Raw genomic sequence first — 9,992 nt, 5'->3', positions numbered from 1 at the left:
AAAAAAAAAAAAGAAAAAAAAGAAAAAAGAAAAAGAAAAAGAGAAAAACATGAACAACAAAGCACAGGGCTTTGTAGCACTATTATTTAAAGAAGGATCTCATTGACAAATCATTTTTATAGGTCTTCGACATCGTCAATAAACCAAACTAAATCAGGAGTCCTAAAGAAATCTTTCTAGGGCTGGTGAGATGGCTCAGTGGTCTAAAGCACCTACTTAGAACAAGCTTAACAAAGCACAGGGACCGCGGTTCAATCCCCCAGCATCACATGCCAGCCAGTCCCGACCCCTGGTGGGCTGAACTGGCCACACACACACACACACACATAAATAAATAAATTTTTTTAAAAAAGAAATCTTTCTAGTCCATGCATGGTGGCACATACTTGTAATCCCAGCACTCAAGGATTATAAGTCTGAAGCAGGAGGACTGCTGCCAAGTTCAAGGACAGCCAGAGCTGCACAGTGAATCCCTTTATTAAAAGGAAAAAAAAAATCTTTCTAGCAAAGTAATTCTTCAAAGACTGATTTTCTATCTGTGAAATAGAATAGTAAAAAGTTGGTCTGTATCACATGTCTTTTTAAAAATTTCCTTTCAGGTATCTCTTATGAAAGTACTGGTCCAACATGCTGATATCTGGTAATCTGAGCAACTACTTTGAAGACAACAATGTACAATACAGCCATTGTTGAATTCCTATTAGCTTGCTTTTTGAAATTCTGTATCATTTCTAATGCTTTATCTATTACTTTTTTATTCTCTTTAAAATAAAAGAGAAAAAAAAGAAAGCTTCGGTCTGTAAACTGGTCCCTCACCAGAGAAAGTCCAAGGAGCGCTGCTTTATGGAACTCAGGGAAGGTGACCACCACACAAAGTGTGTTCTGCAACACACTCGCAGGCACATGTACAGCACACACCCTCAGGTGAGAACTTGCTGCCACAGTGCAAGAAGGTGCTGGCGATTTAGAAAAAAATCACTCAGAAGACAGACCACACTTAGCAATGGCTCATCATTTGTCCTGCAGGTAGACTGATGAGCACACCAGATGGAAGATAACTCCAAAAAGAGCTTCCAAAGAGTTGGGTTCTAATGTGAAGAAAGTGTAGAAGAAGTGCCTTACCCAATCCATCTCATCCTTTTTTTTTTTTATTTCTGGGAAGGGTCTACAGGGTGTTCAGGGTCTCTACTAGATCAGACTCATAGTAATCCGCCTGTTTACAGCCTCCCAAAAGCTGGGATTACAGACGCATGCCACCACACAGTCTCAACTGCTGTCTCAGTGTGTCCAGGGACGGGCCGGCACTGCAGGCCCAGCGATCAAACCCTGGGCCCCTGCGTCTGCTTGCAGGCGCTTTAATCCACTGAGCTATTTGGCCAGCCCTATCTTTTTCTATTGAAAAAAGGTACACTATGTTTTTTTTTTTAAGCACTGAAGCTGGATATGGTGACACATGCCTATCATTCCAGCACTTTCGGCAGCTAAGGCAGGAGGCTCTCAAATTCAAGACTTGTCTCAAAAACTAAAAAAGAGGTGAAGATATAGTTCAGTGTGAAGGCCCTGACTGACTCCATTCTTCAGTGCTGCAAAAGATTAAAATTGTGCTGCTAAGAATCTTGAATCATGTAAATGGACACAGCAGATAACAACAATGTGATCAAGGTAATGTCAGAGATACTTAGCACACTACGAGAGAGTCTGAACTAGCCTAGGTGGACAAGATACTGAGGATGTTAGTGCACACAGACTCCACACTCCCAGTCAGTGAAGTCGAAGCCACATGTACAATGAAAATCACATACGGCTAAGTCCTGAGTCTCCTGCCAACCGTCACTGTTCTCTGCTCTCCTCTTTGGGCCCCCTGAAGTGTGGGTCCCTGTGTGTGCTTCTAGGATGTCCCACGTTGACTGTAGGTTCTTAATCTGTATAGGGGTCACAAACTGGCAACATTTAGCTCCTCAGCAGCCCCGAGCTTTGATGCTTTGACATAGGAGCCCCCCTGCTACTCAAAGCAAGCTGGCTGCCAGCTGGCCTCAGAACTCCCTACCACTAGAGGCAGCTGCTCCAGGCTCTTTCTGCTCTCCATCATCCTCTGGCTGCCAGCGGTCTTCAGGTTTACCAATGCTAGCCCCTCTCAAATTAGTGATTCTTGGTGTAACCAGCTCAGCACATCCTACTAAAGAAAGGAATCATAAACAGGCAGGAACTCTCTACACACCAGAAGCTATTTTAGGCCTCATGCTACAGCATTGTAGTATAAAGAGGAATGGTACACAACTGACCCACACTGCACCCCAGGAGCCTGTCTGTATCAGAGTGGGCTGTCACGGGTATGGGAAGAGTACCTCATGGACCTGAGGAGGGCTGCCAGGATGTCCTCTGTGACAGGTCTGTGGCTGAACCTGCCACAGCTGGAAAAACATGTGCAGGAATGGCCATGGGGTCCTGACACTGCCCACCAGGCTATAAGGCATTGGAAGCCATGGGAGAAAAATAAAACATGCCTCTTGGGAGCACGGGGCCCTTGTCTCCTGTGGCCTTCCTAGTCTGCCCATCTATAACTGAGTCTCACAGATTCCACTTCCTGCATTTCTCCTGCTTCTCCAGTCTTGGGCCACTGCTTTGCAGCTATCACTGCAGCCTCTTCTCTCACCATAAGAGCCTCTCACCATTGCCTGTCATTGTAATTTAGATTTGATCACATCACCTCAGTGCTTTAAAACCTCACCAATAATGTAAGGGAGGTAGAAAAAACCAAGCACAAGTGGTATAGTACCTGCTTTTAAACTATGTATACAAGAGAGCTTTCCAACTAGCAGACAACACAAATGCTATAGTGGGCATGATTTCCAAAGCCTGTATTTATGAGAGGAAATTCCAAGAGGACTACAGAATGTTAAGGTATAGACCATAAAGAATATTAAAGCTCTTCAAATTCTAGGACAGAAAGGGAGATGAATAAATATTTACTATTATTATAGCTAGCATGTCTGCTTTAATTAGGTTAAGTACTCGAAAATGTAATACACACTTTATAGCACATTAAAGTCTGTAAAATGGTCAGACAAGTGCACTTCCTGACTTAGAGGACTTAGATGTAGCACGCCAGAGCAGAAATGAACTGGACTACTATTAATGATCACAATCCTCAGAAGCTATCTAACCTGTGAATCTCAGGCTCCTCATTAAGACAGGATTGCTCTAGGTTAGGAGTCAGCAGTCTTTTCTAATAAAAGGCCACACAGTATTTCAGGCTTTGCAGGGTATAAAGTCTCAGCTATGCCATTAAGTATGAAGGCAGGCATAGAAAAGACATAATGAACATGAAAAATTAAAAATAAATTAAAAATAAATGAACAAGCATGACTATGTTCCAAACTATTCACAAACACGATAATTAGCTGGTTTGCCCTATAGTTTTGTTAGTCCTGGGTTCAGACAGCCGTTTCTAGTTTTTAAACTGAAGAATATTTTTCTTTCTACTTAAAGGTTTTTTAAAAAACCTGTTGCCCTATATTTTTTATGGTACGCAAGACTAGGGTTTAACCCAGGGGCTCACTACCACAGATCTGCACCTTTAGCCTCTTTTCTTTTGAGACAGGGTCTCGCTCAATTGTGAGGCTGGCCTTGAATGTGCAGTCCTCCTGCCTCAGCCTCCCAAGCAGCTGAGATTACAGACAATGTGCCACCAGCACCTAATTGCAGAGACTTTATAGCCCATCAATTTATGACTTTCTACTAGCTGTAAAGTTAGTCACCTAAAATTTGAATCTCAGCTTTCCTGCAAGGTCATTATGAAGAGTCAATGAAGTAATAACATGTAAAGTATTTGTCCTATACTTAGTATACAGTAAGCATTTAGTAAATGGATGTTACTACTTTTATAAATTATGTAATCCTGAGTTCCTGGTAAGGAAAGCAATCCTCCTTCCCACTGACATGCAATTATCAAGAATAGTTTTCAGCAAAATGTTTAAAAAAAAAAAAAAAAAAAAAAAACTAGTGCCAGCATTAACTGGGTATTGACTATTTATGGGTTGCATAACTTTGGTTAAATTATATATAAACTCTCATTTAGTTTTACTTTGGTTTCTACATCTGTAAAAATGAGGGAAATAACTACCAACTTCATAGGATTTTTAAAGCTCAGATCAGTTGTTTAATTAGCACCTATGCTATCATGTCTTACACATTTGTCATATATCCATTTCAATCTTCAGGACAATCCAAAAAAGTACAATATCTCAGTTGTCAAGTGAATCCAAGCTCAAACCTCTCCATTACTTGAACAGCAAAATTCAAAGCAACTGTGTTCAGTGTTGGCAACTTGCTCAACAGTCAACCAAAAACCTGACTTGAAAAAAACCTGTATAAACCAAGAGTGAGTCACGCGTTGTGCCTCACTTCTGACACAAAGGTAAATGATGCATCATATGGTGCTTGTGTCAGTGCATTAAATCATTTGTCCCTGTAGGTTTTCTTATGCTTCATAAAATATCATAACCATGGCTCCAAAAAAAGTGATACCAGCAGTAAAGGTAAGAGGAAAACTGTATGAACCACAATAGAGTTAAAGCAAAACCACTGCTGGGCCAGGGAGATGGCTCAGTAGAATAAGCGCTTGCCTGGCAAGCGCAAGGGCCTAAGTTCAATCCCTGGTTCTGCCGAACAAACAAACAAACAAAAAAGAAAGAAAAAAAGAAAGAAAGAAAGAAAAGGAAAGGAAAAACCACTGCAAAATTTGTGTAAGTCCTGGAAAAAATTAATTTGTAAGTGTATTTTTGGAGCCTCAGATCCAATTATTTCTAATGGAAAAAGTATGTTCAGTTCTCAAACTTTTAGTGTTTGAGCACAAATTGGAACAAACTGGGTCTGACAAAAGAAATTAATCACTGTATTCCTATTTTTACAGCTGTTGATAAAAAGGCTCAGCGAGGGCCAGAAACTGTCCCAGAGTCTCACAGCTATGAAACAGCAATGCTCATGATCCAACTTATGTACATCTGAGTAAAGAAGGCCAGGTCTTATGACTAGGCTGGAGGAAGATGGCATCAGCCCTAGCGGTGTGTGTAGGTGCTGATGGTGAGTGAATTCACCTGAACTCAAGTTCCCACCCTCCAGGAAATGCTTTCGCATTTTTTAACATAAAGAGAGTATCCTCCCAAAAGGGGAATAGCCATAAACATTACTGATCTCAAAGTGATGGCATTACCATAGGATTTTTTGGTTTTCGTCTTTTTTTTATGATCCCCTTTGTTTTCCATTCAGAACTGAACTCACTCATTACTGAAGCTAATACTCTGCACTATGACTGAAGATGGAGTGTAGTGACAATCTTTCATAAGAAAACCCCAGCATTTACCTCAAATCCATCTTTCAGGTCTAGCTAAACCCCCTGGACTATTTTCACAAAGAGCAAGTCTGAAGAGCCAGAGTTGCGCTAGTATTCTATGAAATGCCAAGCATTAATCTAGAACTTTGAAGAGCATTTAGATTTCAAATCAAAGTAATGATTAACTCAAAGAAAAGAAACAGATCTCCAAGAAGACAACACCACTTCTGCAGAGTCATTCACAGCTGTGCACAGCATCATCTGATCACCTCACTTGCTAGGCCTGCAGATGCCTCCGTAACTAAGACTGTAACCAAAGCCGCTCCCTCCTGGTAAGTCTCACAGCCCTAGGACTGCAGGACTGCACAAGGAACACAGCGCAGTCAGACTTCCAAACTTTAAAGAAGAACGAATTCAAACAGTACACATCTCAAATCTGAAATTCTGAAAATGCAAATAACATTGTTATAAATTAAAACCACCAGTTATAAGCTAGTGCATATAATTATAAATTTCTAGGAAACATACATATTCAGATTCTCTCCAAACCAGTTATACTGAAAGTGATGAAAATGATCACCAGTTAGGATTTAATATTGTATAACATGATGTTCTTTGACATGTAAGAAATATTATACAAACACTAATATCTAGTTTGAAAGACAATAATATTTAATTTTTTTTAGCACTTGATGCTTTAATGAAGAAAAAAGTCCACTTACTTATTTATCTTTTTTTTTTTTTTGTAGAACCGGGGATTGAACTCAGGCCCTTGCACTTGCCAGGGAAGCGCTTATTCCACTGAGCCATCTCCCCTATCTTATGTATTTAGTACAGAGTCTCACTATGTATATCGGACTTCTAGTGAGTCTCCTGTTTTCAGCCTCCCAAGTGCTGGGATTACAGGGGCACGCCACCATGCCCAGTCTCAGTCACCATCTCAGCATGCCCTGGAGGTGGGGCCGGCATGGCACACCAAACCCTGGTCACTGCGTTTGCCTGAGCAGGTGCTTTAATCTGCTGAGCTATCTGGCCAGCCCTAACCTTTCATCTTTGAACTGCAAATGTTGAGTATTTTGTCCCAGCAACAAGAAAGTAACTACTACGAGCATTTAACATATCCAAACAGGCTGGATCATAAGGGAAGCCTTCTTTTATTAACCATCTATTCTATTACTGCCTAACAAAGCTGAAAGGGAAGAGAGGAAGGGGTAGTATTTAATAATCAATGCATCACCCCAGACAGAAAATACACTACTTATATTCCTAGGATGCCTCTTTATCATAAAAACATCAATTTCTACTGGGTGGGGGGGGGTTGCAATGCTCCAAAAACTACCTGTTCATTTTTTTCCCTCCAAAATGAATTTTTAAAATAATGTGAAAAAAATTTAGCAAGAAGAAATGTACTGGGGCTGGTGAGATGGCTCAGTGGTCTAAAGCACCTACTTAGAACAAGCTTTAGCAAAACCCAGGGACCACAGTTTGATCCCCCAGCACCATATGCCAGCCAGCCCCGCCCCCTGGTGGGCTGAGCTGGCCACACACACACACACACACACACACACACAAATAAATAAATAAATAAAATTAAAAAAAAAAAAAGAAGAAATGTACTACTTTATAGTCATGGTTCTTATGAATTTTGGGCAGTGAGAAGATAGGTCATAAGCTCCTTTTGGATATCTGTTGAAGTTGGTCTTCTCTCCAGAAAACATCTGTTTCCAGGGTTCTCAGACCCATAAAAGGCCACTTCTACGTACAGCCACTGCTACAGGTTAAAAATCTAGAAAAGCAGTAAGAATTTCCTACCAGCTGTGGCCTATCTTTTTTTTTTTTTTTTGGCCCCATTTCAAGTGGTATAATGAAAGCATCACAATGAAGTCAATTTTGTACTTAGCTATACTAACTACATTACATATTTTCATATTCGGCCCAAGGCAATTCCTCTTCATTCATAAATAAATAAATGGAGAGAGGCAGGGAAGAAAGGAAGGAAAAACAAAAAGACAGGCCACAGGTTGGATGTAACAACACACAGGTTTCTCCAATCCTGTTTCATAATTCTACCTCTGACTTACAAGAGCCAACCAGATCACTGACAATCAAAAAACATACTCTTGTACAACCAATCCTTCAATAAACCATGTCCACAGCATTCTAAAATACAGTGGCTGACCAGTGATAACAACTTATATTACAGTGGATTGTGGCATATAAAACCAATACACAAAAATGATTTATCCTTACAATTGTGAGAAGACAGGAATAGAACATGTTATTTTTATCCTCTTTCACAGCTAAGTAAATGTGTTCAGCTAACATTTGACTGTGGTCACACTGCCAACAAGAGAGGAACTGGAGGGGCTGGGGAGATGGCTCAGTGGAATAAGCACTTCCCTGGCAAGCGCAAGGGCCTGAGTTCAATCCCCTGGTTCCTTAAAAAAAAAAAAAAAAGACAAGAGAGGAACTGGGGTTCTAACCCACAACTGAGATGAGTACAGTATTTCATCTCCACAAGAGCCCCTTGGAATAGACAAAGAGGATCTACTGAGTCACATTTTATCGTACACATAGCCTCATATCAGAGAACAAAGGTTAATATACAATACTTAAAATATTCAATTTTCTCTTGCTTCACTGGTTAACATACAATTTTTAGAAAACATGGTTATGCCAATAAGTTTTAGCCCTAAAAAAAATGATACTGTTATTCTATAAAACATTTCTTTCTCCCTCATCTTTTCTTTTTTTGTGTGTGTCTTTGAGACAGGGTTCACTATGTAGTTCAGGCTGGCCCTGAACTCACTTTGTAGTCCAAGCTGGCCTCCAGCCTTAGTCTCCTGAGTGCCAGGAGAACAGGTGTGAGCCACCCCATCACACCTCTTTTCTTTTTCTTTTCTTTCTTTCTTTTTTTTTTTTTTTTTTTTTTGTGTGTGTGTGGTACCCAGGGATTGAACTCACAACCTTGTGCTTGCCAGGCAAGCACTTTTTCCACTGAGCTATCTCCCTGGCCCACCTCTTTTCTTAATATACAAAAAGAAATTGTTCTTCATTGATAATTCAAATGTAAGAAGCTGAGAGAATAAACTTTTAAAACAGGAAAGCTATTTAAAAATTAATTCTTTAAGACATTCAAAATTTCAATTTTTTTTCTTTAATTGGAAAGCTGGGGCTCAAACCCTGGGTTTCTGGCTCCCTCTACTTCTAGGCTACACCCTTAGCCTTCTTTAAGCTTTTTATTTTATTTTTTTTAATGACAACACCCAGTTTTAGTTCTCTGCAACCCTCCAAAGTTCCTGTTAAAACAAAGGATCATTTGTTAAACCCACAGACTGTACAGTGTCTATGGTGAACCCAAAAGTAAACCACGGACTTGGAGTACTAATGGTGTCAGAGGTTCATCAATTGTAACAAATGTACGACTTTCGGAGGAGTTTTCAGTTTCCGCAGGGGCTGAGGGCATATGGGAAACCATATCACCACTCCACTTTGCCCTGCTCTAAAAATTTTTAAATATGGGGACGGAGTCAAATTCATCTCTCCCACCTTTCTCTTTTTTTCTCTTGGTGGCACTCAAGATTAAGAGGCTCAGCACGTGCTAAGCAGGCATCCCACCTCTGAACCTCTACATCCCCCATCCTCTCCTTAAAGACAAATTATTGTTGTTTCCCCCCCCAAAAAAAAAGTTACTCTTGGATCCTGGCACAGAGGCACATACCTATAATCCCACCTATTCGGGAGGCTGAGGCAGGAGGACTGTAAATTCAAGGCCAGCCTAGACATTAAACCAGATCGCGCCCCAAGCTGGCTTTCACAGGGCTGAGAAGCAGCTGTAGCGCTCAGGTTCCGCCCGCACAGGCCCTGGGTTCAAGCCTAGCACCAAGGGAAACGTGGAGATGAAGAAGCTAAGTGCACACAGCTGCACCCTCATCTTGAGCCTTTCTGTACCTAGGCTGGTGCCACCTGGCACCCCGCAGGAAGCGTGCGGCGCGGCTAAGTTCTAAGTGGGTCAGGAGTCGGGCCGACGAAGAAGAGCCGGAGGAAGCCGTAGCAGCAGCTGTCGCCAAAGCCCCCGCAGGTCCTGCGCTCACCCGCGGTGCCACCCTGCGGATCGCGGAGGACATCTCGTGGAGGGAGGTGCACGAGTCCCGTGGCCAGGCTCGCGCGGGGGAGGCGCGCACAGCAGAGCACAGGGGACGCTCCCGCGGGTCCCCCCGAGCTGCTCCCGAAGGGTCGCCCGGGGAGCAGCGGCTAGTTACAGAAGCGAGGCTCCCGGATACGGGCCGGCGGCGGACGAGAAAGCGGGAAGGGAAGCTCTGCGGCCGCGCTGACCGGCGGCGGTGCGGGGACGGCGAGGGTGCCGGAGGAAGCACTGTCGCCGCCGGGGAGCGGCTCGGGGCGGCGTCCCTCGCCGCGGCACCCGGTCCTCCCGAGACGGAGGCGCACCCGCGCGGGCGCCCGACATCCGCCCCGTCCCTGTCCCAGTCCCAGTCCGCCCGGTGCGGTCCGAGCCGTGACGCCGGGGGCTCGGCGCAGGGGGCGCCCACAAAGGGAGCGAGGCGAGGGAGCCGCGCGCGGGCCTGGTTACCTCGGGCCTCGGCCTCCCACGTCCTCCGCTCGACGAGGCGGCAGCCGAACCCCGGCTCGGAGCCCCGCC

At 43.2% G+C, this 9,992-nt stretch overlaps 1 protein-coding gene across 1 annotated transcript in view; it reads right to left on the bottom strand.

Annotated features, from left to right (window-relative positions):
- Klhl8 (kelch like family member 8) overlaps positions 1 to 9,990 on the bottom strand; it is a 67,577-nt gene extending 57,587 nt beyond the window's left edge. Inside the window, exon 1 of the mRNA XM_004629166.2 lies at positions 9,924 to 9,990. The gene's annotated coding sequence lies outside the window, so the exon portion shown is untranslated. The remainder of the gene's footprint in view (positions 1 to 9,923) is intronic.
- Positions 9,991 to 9,992: the final 2 nt, after the last annotated feature.

This window comes from Octodon degus, unplaced genomic scaffold (assembly GCF_000260255.1).
Source record: "Octodon degus isolate 3935 unplaced genomic scaffold, OctDeg1.0 scaffold00028, whole genome shotgun sequence".
In the NCBI taxonomy this organism is placed as follows: Eukaryota; Metazoa; Chordata; class Mammalia; order Rodentia; family Octodontidae; genus Octodon; species Octodon degus.
This window is presented reverse-complemented; position numbering and strand designations above follow the sequence as displayed.